This window comes from Manis javanica, chromosome 7, assembly GCF_040802235.1.
Source record: "Manis javanica isolate MJ-LG chromosome 7, MJ_LKY, whole genome shotgun sequence".
NCBI lineage: Eukaryota > Metazoa > Chordata > Mammalia > Pholidota > Manidae > Manis > Manis javanica.
In genome coordinates this window covers 96,398,085-96,416,205 of record NC_133162.1, presented here as the reverse complement: position 1 = coordinate 96,416,205, position 18,121 = coordinate 96,398,085, and positions in this window count along the sequence as shown.

Sequence of the window (18,121 nt, the reverse complement as noted above, 5' to 3'; positions counted from 1 at the left end):
AATACTGTTACAGCAATTATGGGGAAATTCTCTACTATACACCCTGTAAACTTCATTATAACCTGCATGAGTTGTGACAGAGAAGGGCCATCTCTTCAATTTGAGGGCTTTCCAGATCTTGATTCTAATCCCTTTCTTCTGGCACCACTGCAGAGGTAGAGTTGGGCATAGAAACCTATGGCAGGACCACCCCAAACCCAAGAGATTCACGCTCTCTTAACAGTAATTTGCAAGTTACCCTGGGGATGGGAGACCCTGTATCTGATTCTGTGGTAATTTGTTCTCCATTGGTTTCCTACAGACATTCTTATCATTCCTGTGAGGCAGAATGTAAGGGTAAATACTGAAGAGTACCAGAGTATGTCACCCTAAATATGTCACTTTGGTATAAGGATTATTCTGAGCTAAAGGCAACTGAGAACCAGCAGCCACAAGGAAAGCTCTTTGCCTCCCTAACTGTGTAATAATGAAGTATAAATGTGCCTTTTGATAAAGTAAATTTCCATTTGTAGAAAAAGTCTCTGTACCAGGAAGAAAGCTATGTCTGATGACAATTTTTATCACCTGAGAAACCTTTATGCATAACAAGACAACCCTGTTTGCCATACATTTCCTCCCTTTCTCGTGACTTGCCTCCCCCACCCAAGCCCCAACCCTGCTTATTTACTGTTTAAGCTAAGATGGTATATGAGCCTCAGTCATCTGGCAGCCTCCTTGAATCTCATTTCCTTGAGAAACTCCCACGCGTGTGTGGTAATTAAAACTTTCTTCTCTTGTTAATATGTCTTTCGTCAGATTGATTCAAGAGCTTCAGCCATTGAATGGAGGGGGTGGGGGAGATTTTTCCTCCTTTATGATACAGTTTAAAATTTCCCTGGTACCAAAAGGGAAAGAGATCTTCACTTCCATTTCTTTCAGCATTTCCTTTAGAAAACTTATTAATCTTCTCTGTCTCTTTGAGATATATGTAAGTCTTTAAAAAGCTAAATAAGCCTATTGCCAGTTTTGCATGCTGGGAATGTCTTTCTTGAAAACCGTGTTGCCTTAGGGGCCAAGGGCAGGTTTCTGCAAAATGTGCCTCTCTGGCATTTTGATTATTTTGAATTAAAAGTTACTTAAGAAACAGTTGATGCAAGAAGAACAGCCTGATCCCCTTTTGTCTCCAGAAAGCAGGAAATAAGCCTCCCATGTGAAAGGTACCCCCCTTATAACAGCAAATAAAGAGACATCCTTATCAGAGAAAGGGAATTCAGAGCTGAGAAGGCTGTATAAACAAACCTGCTACTTTTATGAATTTGCTACCCCAGCCTAAATGCTATTTAGAATTCCTTACTCACTGAGGCTCCCTGACATGAGTTTTCTTTGTCCTGTCAGTTCCACAGAGATTTACTGTCTTTTTGTTTAAAAGTGTAAGAACTGCCTGCCTTGGTCATTTCTTTAGTCCTCAGTTTCTTGATGGGGCCTCCATGTGCATGTAATTAAACTTTGTTTTTTTCTCCTGTTAATCTATCTCATGTCAACCAAATTCTTATACCAGCTAGAAGAACGTCGAAGGGTAGAGGAACATTTTTCTTCCCCAACAGAGTCATCTCTTTGAAATGTGAACATAAAAGAAGATGGTGCCCTGCTTCCTTGTCACTCTGGGAGATTAATCCAGGCACTTGGCTCTAAATTGTAATTTCCTGTTTGTTGGGAAGAAACAAGAAGTTTTATTTTTCCTTTGGATAAAGACAATTAACATGTGTGTAGTAGATGGTACCTGCCTGTCTTTCAACCAAGGTATGATTTCTGCTTGCCCTTTGCCATCTCCTTGAGGCTTGCCAGTGATGCACATCACAGTCTGGTGCTTACTCAGTAGTAAAACTCAGTAATTCATCCTTTCCTTCATTTTGTGCAGAAGATTTGCCTGGCTGGCTGGAGATGTTATTTTTAATTACTTCTGCAACAAGAAATCATATTTTTATTACTATTTTGCATTTTTCCAATAGCAATATACACTTTATGGTGAACTAATTAAGCACATTCATTTAATGAATATTTATTAAGCACATACTCTGTTTCAGGTGCTGTGCTAGAATGACAGAGGCCTGGGGAAATTGCCTGTGGCAACCTCAGCCTCATACACAAATTTTTGGGTGCTATGATCACATCCCCTCCCAGGAGGCCTCGCAAGATGGCTATGGCTGGTAGTCAAGACTTCGGAGGCCTGCAAGGCCACACATTTAACAAACCTATTGGTTGGCTCAAGTAAGCAAAACTGCAGGATGTGGGGTGGATGATACTGTAAATGGTGATAAATTCTATGGTAGCATATATTAAGGGACCAGACCAAGCCTTGTGGGTTAATGTATTAAGTCATATCAGTCACCATTTTTGATACATTTCAATATTGATAATTTTATAAGGTTCAGCCTAATAGACATCGGTTGTTTGTGTCTGGCCAGCCTCTATCCCTGAAGAATATCTCTTCCTTCCTCAGTCTCAGACCACGTGACTTGGGGGTGGCAAGGCTTTCACCAACAGCAGCCCAGGTGTGAGAAAGTGATCCAGGCCTGGGTGAGGAGAGGCACCCCACCAACTAATCACACTGACTGGTTCAGGGTTGGGCACATGACTGAAACTGGGGCAGTAGGAGTGGCCCCGTTAAACCCATGTATTGGCATTATGCTCAAGTTAGTCGCAAGACGGCAGTCTTTCCACATCATGGAGAGATCCTGGCTGAGAATGAAGACTACATGCAGTGGGGAGAACCAAGGGATGGCAGACAAAGTCCTGACCCCATCCTCAGGCACCTAGATGCAGCTGTGAGGCCTCTCTTGATAGATGATACATGGATAGATAATTTTAAAACTTTTTTTTTTAAACTTTTAAATCCATTTCTGTCACTTGTAACAGAAACAGCCCTGGCTTGCATTTAAGGAAGGCTTCCCTGGAAAGTGACATTTGAGCTAAAGGGGCTGGTTTGGGAGTTGGGGGTGAAGGTTGACTATCCCTGGATGTCCAGATCTGAAGCTTTCACCAAATGACTATCCCAATGAAATGAACTTGCCCTACCCTTTCAGCAGCTCAATAAACCAAACAAAGAGGTCTGTCCTCTCCTGAATGTAAGCTTCTCTGGGAGCTAAGCTAATGTATTATTGATGAGCCATAAATAATGGGGCAAGTATGATTCCCTATTCAGTGCTGAAGTACAAAGGAATAACACTGACATTTTAATGAGGTGTTTATGGTCCAGGCTCACTGTTTACACTCCGCAAATGTGAGCTGGATTTCTCAGGAAAGCAGTTTTTCCTTTATGGCTCTTTCTTTCCTCTTCCATTTGTCAGCATTGTTTTCAATATTTATATGAAATATTATTGTTTAAAGAGATTAAATAAAAGAGAGCAAATAACACCATTCTGCAAGACAACGTTGCTAGTACTTCCAAGGCCTTATCTTCACTTGGAGCAGACAAAAGATCAGGTACACCCCAACCTCCCAGAGGCTCCCCACATTTCTGTCTGATAAGGCAATTTGGCTTGGCATACAGAAAAGAATGTTGGCAACAGACAAACCCAGAGTCAAATCCTGACTTAGTCATCAATTGGCTATGTGACCTTGGGCAAGGTACTTAGCATTCTAAAACTCAATATCCTCATCCTATAATGGGGAAAAGAATACCAATCTTTCAGCATTGCCATGAGGCTGAAAATAATTTAGTAGAATTAAACTATCTGGCTAAAAGAAGAAATTCAGATGACCAACAGGCACATGAAATGATGCTCCACATTATTAACTATCAGGGAAATGCAAATCAAAACCACAATGAGCTATCACCTCACAACAGGTAGCATGGCCAACACCCAAAAGACAAGGAACAACAAATGCTGGTGAGGATGCAGAGAAAAGGGAACCCTCCTACACTGCTGGTGGGAATGTAAATTAGTTCAACCATTGTGGAAAGCAATATGGAGGTTCCCAAAAAAACTAAAAATAGAAATACCATTTGACCAGGAATTCCACTCCTAGGAATTTATCTGAAGAAAAAAATCCCAGATTCAAAAAGACATATACACCCCTATGTTTATCAAAGTGCTATGTACAATAGCCAAGATATGGAAGCAATCTAAGTGTCTATCAGTAGATGAATGGATAAAGAAGATATGGTACATATACACAATGGAATATTATTTAGCCATAAGAAGAAGACAAATCCTACCATTTGCAACAACCTGGATGGAGCTAGAGGGTAGTATGCTCAGTGAAATAAGCCAGGCAGAGAAAGGCAAGTCCAAATGATTTCACTCATTTGTGGAGTATAACAATGAAGGAACAAAACAGCAGCTGACACACAGAGTCTAAGAAGGCACTAGTGGCTATCAAAGGGAAGGGTTGGGGAAGGGGGACGGGGAGGGAGGGAGAAGGGGATTAAGTGGCATTATAATTAGCATACACAATATAAGTAAGTCATGGGGAAGGCAATATAGCACAGAGAAGACAAGTAATGACTCTACAGCATCTTACTACGCCCATGGACAGTGTTTACAATGGGGTGTTGGGGGGGTACTTGATAATATGGATGAATGTTGAAACCACAATGTTGCTCATGTGAAACCTTCGTAAGATTGTATATCAATGATACCTTAATTTTAAAAAAGTTGTCTGGCTATACAAATTAAAATGTACTTGACTGCAGGTCATAGACAAATGAGCTCAGACTGGCTGAAGCAGCAGTAATGATGAGTACTGGTTCAGAAGACTGAGAATCCAGAGACAGAGCATGCTTCAGGGCAGACTAATGCATAACTCAGGCTCTATTTGCCATGGTTTTCTTGGCTCTGCCTTCCTCAGAGATGGAGAACCTCAAGCAGGTAGCAAGATGACTATGGCTGTTCTGTAGCCACACATCTACAATCAGTGCCACAGGAACAGAGAATATGGTACTCTCTGAAGATGCTGACACTTCTCCACAGATGGGTAGAATCCGTGTTCCCTCTTCTTCTTTCCTGGTGGATCTCTGAATTGGCCTCAAGCACCAGACTGAGGAGGAAGCAATGCTGTACAACTTTCAAGACTAGGTCAAAAAGGAAATACAGCTTAAGCCTGGCTCTCTCTTGGGACACCTGTCCTTGGAATCCAGGCCACATGTGAGTACTTTGGTGGAGAGCCTCATTTTGGCTCACAGCTTTAGCATCAATCAGCACATGACACCTTCAGATGGCTCCACACCCAGCTTTCAGGTAACCCACCAGAAGCCCCAACATTACGAAGCAGAAACAAGCCATCTCTGCTGCACCCTGCCTGAATTTCTGTCCCATAGAAACTGAGAGACAGCAAATTATTATAGCTGTTATAAACCACGAAATTTTGGGGTAATTTGTTATGGAACAATACACAATGAACACAAGATGAAACTTTTTGGTAAAATTCTATAAGGCCAAAACCTTAACAGCAAAGTCAAATAACAAGCTGGGAAAGAAATTTTGTAGAATTAAACCAATGAGTTATGCCATTGGTATATTTGGAATAGACCCTTTGACCTGGCACTTTTACTTTGAGGACTTTTCTTACAGATACATTCACAGCCATATGGGTGGATGGATATACATATTTGTAGAAATGATAGTATGCATTGTAAAAATCATTACAACATTATTTATAATGGCAAAAGATCAGGAATATCCAACAATAGGGACTGGTTACATAATTATGGAATATTTGCAGACATAAACATGAATGAGGAGGTACTTCATGCACAGCTATGGAATGATCACCCAGATACATTTTTTAGTGAAAAAAAGAAGAGACGGAAGAGGGAGCTATTTAGGCTTTTAAACAGGAGGTGAACTTCTTACAAATACAAGTGTACATATGATTGCTGGTATATGTATAACATATCCCTGAAAAGATAAATATGAATCTGGTAACATGTGTTACCCCTGAGAAAGGGAATGTGGTGACTTAAGGAGAGGGGTAAGGGAGATTTTTTAAATCACATGAATATTGTAAGATAAATTTTAGCTGAAATAAGCAGGCGAATAGAGGCAACAAAGGGCCAGGTAGTTTATTTGAATGCCACTCCCAGGTGATGTTCCGCAGTCTGGGTACTACAGGCCGGGGAAGTCACACCGAGTCAGGGAGGTGGGGGCTTATAAGGGATAAGGAGGGAGAGGAGTGGGCAAGCTATCCTAGGGGGCATGGAGAGGTACGATTGGCTAAAGGTGACATAATAGACAATTAGAAACTTTTTTTCCTTCCAAGAGGGAGGAGGCTGACATCCGGGTCTTAGTTGGCACATCAGAAGGATGGAATTCAGGAAGAGCTGTCTCCTTTCCATATAAGGCACGGATCTTGGGGTCTGGTCTGTTCTCCCTCTATGGCATCTCTCTGTTCTGTTTGCATGTCCTTGTTTTTCCTTCCTCCAGCCTAACATTCCAGCTTTTTGGTCATAATGGGTGAAGACTTGATCTGGCTACTTCCAGCTGACAAGGGGCATTGTAGGGGTTTGAGGCTGGTATTAGGCCGAAGGAGGGGGTTTAGTGGGAAGAGGTGCTTAACGGTGAAGTAACATCTGGTTGGTGGTGACCCGGGTCATCTGGGTAAGCTGCTGTTGGAGGAACTTGAGGACACAGGGGCAACTAAGAGTAAACCACAAACTGTTATTAAGGGGCCCAGTAGGGGCATTAGCCAGGCTATTATGGGGAACTGGAATTCTGGATCAAGTTTACATCTCAATGACTAGTATTAGGATTTAGTATAGATAAGACTGCATACTGAAACAATACTTTTCTCTAAAATTATGCTTATTTTTATTAGAAGTAGCCAGATTAAGAAAATAATTAACAGTTGGCTTGATTATTTGCATAAATGCAGCAAGAATAGCAATTGATTACATAGGCTATTTTAAATATGCTTTGCTGGAACTTTTTATAAGGAATTTCACATTGGACTTTCAAAGGCTTCTTGAGGCTAGAAAGCCAAGCTAGACTTGCTATCAGATTGTGTCTGCAGTACCTGTACATTTGGGTGAATTCCACTCTTCTCTGAGGTTCCCAAGACATTCTTGAGGTTCCTGCACCTGCCAGGCAGTGACCTTCTTTACTCACCTGGTAAGGCTGCTGGGAACTCTGTAAGCAAGGTACCAGGTAGGTTCTTCTAAGGGGCTTTGTTGGCTTTATAAAGTCAAGCTGTTCCTTAAAGCTGTCTGTTCATATCTGAGTTTACACACGTGTCTCTCAGGTATGACTTTCCAGCCAAAGACTTGGTAATATAACTTGTGTTTTTAACTGGTCCTCTTACAAGGAAAGCAGATTCTTATTGAACTTGTGCAAATAAACATACTGCCATGAAATATAAAAATAGTCACTGAGAGTTTTTAAATTCTGGAGGGATCAGGTAGAGAGAAAGATAAAGTTTCAATTCTGCTTTTAAAGGCAGTCATTTACTAAACTGTTGTCAGCTTAAGAGAAAAAGCTTAAAACACTTTATCAGCAACATTTGAAACAAAAAGCTACAAAATCATCTTTAGTTTACTTAATCTTATGTAATTAATACTTGTTCTGCTGAAAACTAGTTCTTTACTAGCTTAAGAGTAATAAAACAGTGACTAAATAATATAAGACTTACAAATGACAATGGTTAAAGATCTGATGATAGCTTACTGTAAGACAGTTGACATAAGGAAATTCTGATATTTCTGTAACAAAACATTCAGTAACAAAGTTTAGCATTATTCTTTTTGACAGTGCTTTCTAGGTAATTAAGCAGGTAATTATATATCAGATAAATAAGTTAAATTAGCCAAATACTTTCTCCAATGAGAAAAAGTTCTTCTGACATGAAAATATCAGAGTTAACTAGAGGTAAAAGTACCTTTTTGAATTTGATTTTGGGAAGCTGTTAAAAGTTTTAAGGCACTTGCTTAAATAGTTTGCTATGAAGCAATACTTATCTATTTAACAGAATGACAATAAAATATCTCAAAGGCAAATAAAGAAGGTTACACAGTTGTTAGCAAACTTTAGCCTATAGTCCTTTTAATATTAAGATCTCATTTTCTTAAATACTCTGACAACTCATTGAGACTTTAAGCATGAGAAACTGCTTTGATAAAACAATTAGAGAATTTTTTGCAATTTTTCAAAATTAAGAGCAGACTAACAGTTAAGAAAACTGTCTTTTTAATTGAAAACAAAATTCTAATTTTGTTGTGTGCTTGATACCAAGACTCATTTGCTCTAATTTTATATAGCATGACTATATTAAATTCTTCCACAAACTTTCTACAAACTTTTTACATTTAGATTTCTTTCTCTAAATAAACAGCTGTACATTAGAATAAAGTTACTTTCTTTTATCAAAAGACGCATTCTTTAGTATGCAGAAATGTTTTCCTTATTATTTTAAGTAGTTTTAATTAGAAGTTCAAACCATTAGGTACCTTAATTTTTAGTGAACACTGAGAAGCAGGATATTGTAAACTGTTACACAAGCATTCTTCAGATTGATATATCTATGAATGTATATTATCATTTTTGGAAATGTGCTTTATAGCACAATTTCTTTTTTTTTTTTGGTATCATTAATCTACAGTTACAGAAAGAACATTATGTTTACTAGGTTCCCAACTTCACCAAGTCCCCGCCACATACCCCTTCACGGTCACTGTCCATCTGTGTAGTAAGATGCTGTAAAATCACTACTTGTCTTCTCTGTGTTGTCCAGCCCTCCCCGTGTCCCCCACCCACTATACATGCTAATAGTAATGCCCTCTTTCTTTTTCCCCTCCCTTATCCCTCCCTTCCCACCCATCATCCCCGGTCCCTTTCCCTTTGGTAACTATTAGTCCATTCTTGGGTTCTGTGATTTTGCTGCTGTTTTGTTCCTTCAGTTTTCCTTTGTTCTTATACTCCACATATGAGTGGAATCATTTGGTACTTGTCTTTCTCTGCCTGGCTTATTTCACTGAGCATAATACCCTCTAGCTCCATCCATGTTGTTGCGAATGGTAGGATTTGTTTTTTTCTTATGGCTGCGTAATATTCCATTGTGTATATGTACCACATCTTCTTCATCCATTCATCTACTGATGGACATTTAAGTTGCTTCCATATCTTGGCTATTGTAAACAGTGCAGTGATAAACATAGGGGTGCATCTGTCTTTTTCAAACTGGAGTGCTGCATTCTTAGGGTAAATTCCTAGAAGTGGAATTCCTAGGTCAAATGGTATTTCTATTTTGAGCATTCTGAGGACCCTCCATACTGCTTTCCACAATGGTTGAACTAGTTTACATTCCTACAAGCAGTGGAGGAGGGTTCCCCTTTCTCCACAACCTCACCAACATTTGTTGTTGTTTGTCTTTTCGATGATGGCGATCCTTACTGGTGTGAGGTGATATCTCATTGTGGTTTTAATTTGCATTTCTCTGATGATTAGCGATGTGGAGCATCTTTTCATGTGTCTGTTGGCCATTTGATTTCTTCTTTAGAGAACTGTCTATTCAGCTCCTCTGCCCATTTTTTAATTGGATTATTTGCTTTTTGTTTGTTGAGGTGCATGAGCTCTTTATATATTTTGGATGTCAACCCTTTATCGGATCGGTCATTTATGAATATGTTCTCCCATACTGTAGGATACTTTTTTGTTCTATTGATGGTGTCCTTTGCTGTACAGAAGCTTTTTAGCTTGATACAGTTCCACTTGTTCATTTTTGCTTTTCTTTCCCTTGCCCGGGGAGATATGTTCATGAAGAAGTCACTCATGTTTATGTCCATGAAATTTTTGCCTATGTTTTTTTCTAAGAGTTTTATGGTTTCATGGCTTACATTCAGGTCTTTGATTCATTTGGAGTTTACTTTTGTGTATGGGGTTAGACAGTGATCCAGTTTCATTCTCTTACATGTAGCTGTCCAGTTTTGCCAGCACCATCTGTTGAAGAGACTGTCATTTCCCCATTGTATGTCCATGGCTCCTTTATCATATATTAATTGGCCATATATGTTTGGGTTAATGTCTGGACTCTCTATCCTGTTCCACTGGTCTGTCAGTCTGTTCTTGTGCCAGTACCAAATTTTCTTGATTACTGTGGCTTTGTAGTAGAGCTTGAAGTTGGTGAATGAGATCCTCCCCCACTTTATTCTTCCTTCTCAGGATTGCTTTGGCTATTCGGGGTCTTTGACGGTTCCATATGAATTTTTGAACTATTTGTTCCAGTTCATTGAAGAATGCTGTTGATAATTTGATAGAGATTGCATCGAATCTGTATATTGCTTTGGGCAGGATGGCCATTTTGATGATATTAATTCTTCCTAGCCAGGACCATGGGATGAGTTTCCATTTGTTCATGACCTCTTTAATTTCTCTTAAGAGTGTCTTGTAGTTTTCAGGGCATAGGTCTTTCACTTCCTTGGTTAGGTTTATTCCAAGGTATTTTATTCTTTTGGATGCTATTGTGAATGGAATTGTTTTCCTGATTTCTCCTTCCATTAGTTCATTGTTAGTGTATAGGAAAGCCACAGATTTCTGTGTGTTAATTTTGTATCCTGCAATTTTGCTGAATTCTGATATTAGTTCTAGTGGTTTTGTAGTGGAGTCTTTAGGGTTTTTTTATGTACAATATCATGTCATCTGCAAATAGTGACAGTTTGACTTCTTCTTTACCAATCTGGATTCCTTGTATTTCTTTGTTTTGTCTAATTGCCGTGGCTAGGACCTCCAGTGCCACGTTGAATAACAGTGGGGAGAGTGGGCATCCCTGTCTTGTTCCCGATCTTAGAGGAAAAGCTTTCAGCTTTTCACTGTTAAGTATGATGTTGGCTGTGAGTTTATTATTTATGGCCTTTGTTATGTTGAGGTACTTGCCCTCTATACCCATTGTGTTGAGAGTTTTTATCATGAATGGATGTTGAATTTTGTCAAATGCTTTTCAGCATCTATGGAGATGATCATGTGGTTTTTGTCCTTCTTTTTGTTGATGTGGTGGATGATGTTGATGGATTTTCAAATGTTGTACCATCCTTGCATCCCTGGGATGATTCCCACTTGGTCATAGTGTATGATCCTCTTGATGTATTTTCGAATTCAGTTTGCTAATATTTTGTTGAGTATTTTTGCATCTATGTTCATCAGGGATATTGGTCTGTAATTTTCTTTTTTGGTGGGGTCTTTGCCTGGTTTTGGTATTAGCATGATGCTGGCTTCATAGAATGAGTTTGGGAGTATTCCTTCCTCTTCTCTTTTTTGGAAAACTTTAAGGAGAATGGGTGTTATGTCTTCTCTGTATGTCTGATAAAATTCCCAGGGAAATCCATCTGGCCCGGGGGTTTTGTTCTTGGGTAGTTTTTTGATTACTGATTCAATTTCGTTGCTGGTAATTGATCTGTTTAGATTTTCTGTTTCTTTCTGGGTCAGTCTTGGAAGGTTGTATTTTTCTAGGAAGTTGTCCATTTCTCCTAGGTTTCCCACCTTGTTAGCATATAGGTTTTCATAGTATTCTCTAGTAATTCTTTGTATTTCTGTGGGGTCTGTCGTGATTTTTCCTTTCTTGTTTCTGCTTCTTTTGATGTGTGTTGACTCTCTTTTTCTCTTAATAAGTCTGGCTAGAGGCTTATCTATTTTGTTTATTTTCTCGAAGAACCAGCTCTTGGTTTCATTGATTTTTTCTATTGTTTTGTTCTTCTCAATTTTATTTATTTCTTCTCTGATCTTTATTATGTCCCTCCATCTGCTGACCTTACACCTCATTTGTTCTTCTTTCTCCAATTTTGATAATTGTAACATTAGACTCTTCATTTGAGATTGTCCTTTCTTCTTTAAACATGCCTGGATTGCTATATACTTTCCTATTAAGACTGCTTTTGCTGTGTCCCACTGAAGTTGGGGCTTTGTGTTGTTGTTGTCATTTGTTTCCTTATATTGCTGGATCTCCATTTTAATTTGGTCATTGATCAATTGATTATTTAGGAGCATGTTGTTAAGCCTCCATATGTTTGTGAGCCTTTTTGCTTTCTTTGTACAACTTATTTCTAGCTTTATACCTTTGTGGTCTGAAAAGTTGGCTGGTAGGATTTCAATCTTTTGTAATTTACTGAGGTTCTTTTTGTGGCCTAGTATGTGGTCTATTCTGGAGAATGTTCCATGTGCACTTGAGAAGAATGTGTATCCTGTTGCTTTTGGATGTAGACTTCTATAGATGTCTATTAGGTCCATCTGTTCTAGCGTGTTGTTCAGTGCCTCTGTGTCCTTACTTATTTTCTGTCTGGTGGATCTGTACTTTGGAGTGAGTGGTGTGTTAAAGTCTCCCAAAATGAATGCATTGCATTCTATTTTCTCCTTTAATTCTGTTAGTATTTGTTTCACATATATTGGTGCTCCTGTATTGGGTGCATATGGTTATAATGGTTATATCCTCTTGTTGGACTGAGGCCTTTATCATTATGTAATGTTCTTCCTTATCTCTTGTTACTTCTTTATTTTGAAGTCTATTTTGTCTGATATTAGTATTGCAACACCTGCTTTTTTCTCTTTGTTGTTTGAATGACAGATCTTTCTCCATCCCTTGACTTTTAATCTGTGCATGTCTTTGGGTTTGAGGTGAATCTCTTGTAAGCAGCATGTAGATAGGTCTTGCTTTTTTGTCCATTCTATTACTCTGTGTCTTTTGATTGGTGCATTCAGTCCATTTACATTTAGGGTGATTATTGAAAGATATGTACTTATTGCCATTGCAGGCTTTAGATTTGTGGTTACCAAAGGTTCAAGGTTAGCTTGTTTACTACCTTTCTGTCTGACCTCACTCGCTTATTGAGCTGTTGTAAACACAGTCTGATGATTATTTCTTTCCCTTCTTTTTCCTCCTCCTCCATTCTTCATATGTTGGGTTTTTTGTTCTGTGCTCTTTTTAGGAGTATCTAGTTGAGTCCCTCTAAGATACCTTGTAGAGGTGATTTATGGGAGGCGAATTCCCTCAACTTTTGCTTGTGTGGGAAATGTTTAATCCCTCCTTCATATTTAAATGATAATCGTGCTGGATACAGTATCCTTGGTTCAAGGCCCTTCTGTTTCATTGCATTAAGTATATCATGCCATTCTTTTCTGGCCTGTATGGTTTCTGTTGAGAAGTCTGATGATAGCCTGATGGGTTTTCCTTTGTAGGTGACCTTTTTACTCTCTCTGGCTACCTTTAATACTCTGTCTTTGTCCTTGATCTTTGCCATTTTAATTATTATATGTCTTGGTGTTGTCCTCTTTGGTTCCTGTCTCTCGGGAGTTCTGTATGCCTCCATAGTCTGAGCAACTATTTCCTCCCCCAGTTTCTTCAAAGACACTTTCTATTGCTTTTTCTCTCTCTTCTTCCTCTGGTACCCCTATAATGCAGATATTTTTTCTTTTGGATTGGTCACACAGTTCTCTTATTATTGTTTCATTCCTGGAGTTCCTTTTATCTCTCTCTGCATCCGCTTCTTTGTGTTCCTGTTCTCTGGTTTCTATTTCATCAGTGGCCTCTTGCATCTTATCCATTCTGCTTATAAATCCTTCCAGAGATTGTTTCACTTCTGTAATCTTCCTCCGGATGTCTGTAATCTCCCTCCGGACTTCATCCCTTAGCTGTTGTGTATTTCTCTGAGGCTCTGTCAGCATGTTTATGATTTTTATTTTGAATTCTTTTTCAGGGAGACTGGTTAGGTCTGCCTCTGCAGATCATTTCTCAGGTGTAACTATTTCGTACTGGACCAGATTTTTTTGCCTTTTCATGGTGATAGCAGTGGCTGTAGGCAGGTTGCGGGTGTGTCAGCTGGGAGAAGAAAGCCCTTTCCTGCTTGCTGGATGCCTTGGCCTTCTCCGCTGCCTGTGATGGTTACCTGCACTCCTGGAGCAGCCACCAAGTTAGTCTCCTAAGCTGCTGTGAGTGGGGTGTCTGTCAGAGCAGCACAGAGCCCTGCGGGAGTGACAGGCACGCCGGGTGCACTCCTCTGTGCTAGCGGTGGCCCTGCTGGGCAGCTGTGTGGCAGCAGTGGCCTTTGGGTCTGGCCCAGGTGCCTGTGCATTGGGCTGGGATTCTGATCGGCTACTGGGAGCGCTCCTGCTCTCTCTGGCTCCGCTGCAGGTGCGCATGGGGTTCTTCCATGCAGGCTTCTACCAGGCTCTGGCTTCACTGCCACCAGTGCATGTGAGCCATGCCCAGGCTGTTCGGTCATGCCACTGTGGGCTAGCACAGCCTCTCCTGTGGCGCATGGATCTGCTCTCGGTTCCTTCCGGGGCTGCTGTCCCCGGCACGCACTGCCACTCTCCTGATACTAGGCCCATGTGTTGGGGTCCATGCCAGTTGGAGGAATGACTGGCAGGCTGCTTAGTGCCATGAGGGCTTCAGAGCTGCACTGCCTCCGTTTAGGGCACCTAAGTTTCCCCGGTATTCCCAGCTGCCGGGACAACTTTGTCCAGCTATGGGGTCCCTGTCTCTTTAAGACTTCCAGAAAGCACTCACCTTTTTTTTGTCTCAGGGGCACTGGTTGTGGGGACCTGCCCACAGGTTTTGCTTTTCCGTTTCTCTAATATCCAGCACCCTGTGTACCTTGTGTTTGTGCTCTGTGTGTGGATTTCTAGAGCTGGTTGTTTAGCAGTCCTGGGCTTTCGTTCCCTCCCCGCTCCAACTCCTTTCTTCCCGCTGGGTTTTGAGGAGGGAGAGCATTTGGGTCCCGCCTGGCCACGGCTTGTATCTTACCCCCTGCGTGTGATGCTGAGTTCTCACAGATGTAGATGTATCCTGGCTGTTGTACTGCATCCACTGGTGTCTCTTTCAGGAATAGTTGTATTTATTGTATTTTCATAAATATAGATGTTTTGGGGAGGAGATTTCCTCTGAACTAGTCACACTGCCATCTTCCTGTGATCCAGCCCTGTGGTTTCCACAATTTCTTATTAGGCACAAAATATGTCTATATAACTTAGCAAACTTTAAGAATTTTGGTTACTACAAAAATTCTCAGGCTGTTTGCATATATACACACTGTTATACTTAATACAGTACTGTTATTAAGATATTTATTTGCTAGGCTTGTTTACTTATTTTTAGCAACTCTGCTAGATTACTTGCAAAACCTTTACTGAATATTAGACAAAGCCAAGCCTTTAAGCATTTTATTCTTAAAAGATATAGCAGATAACATCAACTTAAATGACCTTAGGTAAACTTAGGCAGCTGATAACAACAAAGACATGCCCGCCTCAGCTAAACCTAAATTAACATTAATGTTTAACATTTTTATCAGATTTTCTGGAAGTTTTAGAATGCCCAATTTTCATAAGTGCTTGTTTTTAAATAAAATATTTTTCATCTATACACCTAGACACACAAACATACAAAGTGAGATACAACAACTACAGTCAGCAACACCTTCTACACAAAAACATATACACAGACAGACAAACCGATATAAAGACTTGGGTCACTGATATCCAATTGCCTTCCCTATCTTCAGCTTCTAGTCCATGGCTTCTGGAACCAGAGGGTGGGAGGAGCATATTCTGGTGGGGGAAGAGGGCGGTGAAGGTGGAAGGAGAGGGGAAGGGGTGGTGCAGCCATTAGAAGGGGAGAGCAGGATGACAGCATGGTTGAGAATGTAGGACTTTAAGATGGCGGTGACACATGTTAAGACAAAGGACTTAAAGATGGTGGTGGAGAGAGGGGGAGGGGATTGCAAGCTGAGGGAGGCAGGTGACTGAGGTCTTCTGGTGGATCTGAAAAGGAAGAAGGACTGAGCAGAGTAAGAGTCTGACAATCTTTAATTGAGGATTGGGCTAGGAGGACCTGGGTCATTGAACATTTAACATAAAGGTCGGGACGGGAGTGCAAAGTCCAAAAAGCCTGCACATACGGGATTTCACTCTACTCTCCACTCCAGTGGCAATAATTAATCAAGGTGGTGAGGAGGCTAAAATTGCAAGTTCCCTCAGCGGGCCAGCGAGATTGATTGTCCAAGGGATACTGAGGCCTGGCCTCACAAAAAGACTAGCTTCTATTTGTGAACTTCCCAGGACAAATGTAGAGTATCCAAATTAGAAATGAGACACCACAGTGGGATCTGAACCTCTGCTTTTGAGGGCTGGTTCCCCATGTCTGTGCCACTCCCCAACTAATCCTGCTGAGAGGAGCGCCAAGCATCCCAAGTGCACCAAGTCAGGGGAGATGTCCTGGGAGCCTGGGTGAGGGACATCTCCCCCACCACAGGGCCAGGGGTGGGCCAGATGCCCGCAGAGGGTGGGCTGAATGCCCAGGGGTTGGATGTCCCACCTGGACGTATGCATGATTTCTAACAGATCAGGTGAAATGGAGTTAGGAAGGGAAACAAACTGGGGGAAACTGACGGACTCACTGGAAAATAGTCCATGTAGCAGAGAGCAGGCTGAGGTCCTGGGTCGGGAAAGGAGGGGGCGGGGCACCGGTGGCCGGTCAGGGCCCCATACTCACGCTCCTTCCCGGGTTTAGGCACCAAATGTAAGATAAATTTTAGCCAAAATAAGCAGGCGAAGAGAGGCAGCAAAGGGCCAGGTAGTTTATTTGAATGCCACTCCCAGGTGATGTTCCACAGTCTGGGTACTACAGGCCGGGGAAATCACACCGAGTCAGGGTGGTGGGGGCTTATAAGGGGTTAGGAGGGGGAGGAGTGGGCAAGCTATCCTAGGGGGCATGGAGAGGTATGATTGGCTAAAGGTGACATAATAGACAACTAGAAACTTTTTTTCCTTCCAAGAGGGAGGAGGCTGACATCCGGGTCTTAGTTGGCACATCAGAAGGATGGAATTCAGGAAGAGCTGTCTCCTTTCCATATAAGGCATGGACCTTGGGGTCTGGTCTGTTCTCCCCCTATGGCATCTCTCTGTTCTGTTTGCATATCCTTGTTTTTCCTTCCTCTGGCCTAACAAATATATTGTCTATATTCCAAATATACCCATGGCATAACTCATTGGCTTAATTCTACAAATATTTTGGAGGTCCCATCTTGTGCCAGGCAGTGTGTGAGGTGATGAATATGAGACAGGGACAGTAGATGTGGTCAGAGTAGGGTGAGGGCCTCCGGAGGGGGCAAGGTGGGATATTTGTAGTCAGAGCAATGTAACTACATGCAAGGAAACCCCCCTGCTATAACTCTATGTTAAACATTGAGCTCTGGAATCATTCTTCAGTGAGATCAGTTAATGTTCCCCAGATAAAGAAGAGTAGCACATGTTTTATTATGCTAATCATTTGTAACCATTTGCAAGATTCACTTTAGCATGCTAAAAGGCCCAGGACTATGTGCTGTCTTTCCTCCTGATCTGATGAAGTGATTTTGCAAACTGAGCAACTAACTTAGCATGCAGACCCAGCTGTAGATGATATGGTAAAAGGCAGTAAGGATTCCATCTTAAAGATTGCATTTTAACACCCAGGAAGTTCCAGAGGCAGGATTCTTTAGCAAATAGTCAATACCTCAGCCCACCTTGGGGGTTGAGCAGGAAGCCTTTTGTTGTGCTCCCAGACCAAGGCGCTGGTGTCCCAGAGAGAAATCAAGGCAGGAAATTCCTTACAGTTGAGTTAATTTTTAATATTCAGGGACCACTTAACAAGTCCCCACCCCTAAGTTTTTTCATGTTCTCAAAATCCTCAACTGCCTATAAAGCCCCCTAGACAACACATCACTACGGGCTCTCTTGTCCCCTCCTGGCGTGAGCCAGGAGCTCTGTCCTTTCACTTTATTTCTAAATAAAAGCCTATACCTTGCTCTCCTACCTTGACTGTTTGTGAAGCTCATTCTTCGGTTCCGCAAACAAGAACCCTGGCATCAAATATGCAGTGATGAACAAGTCAGACTTCATTGAACTTACAGTCCATGAAGACAGACATCAAAGAGGTAAACATCTAGAATTGCACCCTCAATAAGCATGGAAGGGAGAGAACCTGGTGCTGGGAGAGAGGATAATGAGTAGGACCTGTTACGGAAAAGGAAGACAGGAAAGCCCCTCAAAGGGATCCTTAGGCTGAGTAAGAATTAGCCAAGTTTCTGGTTATTTATTGCTGCAGCTACATTTATCTAAAAGCTTGCAGGCTTGAAACAACAATCATTTTATTATTTCTCATGAATTTTGGGGTCAGGCACCAGGGC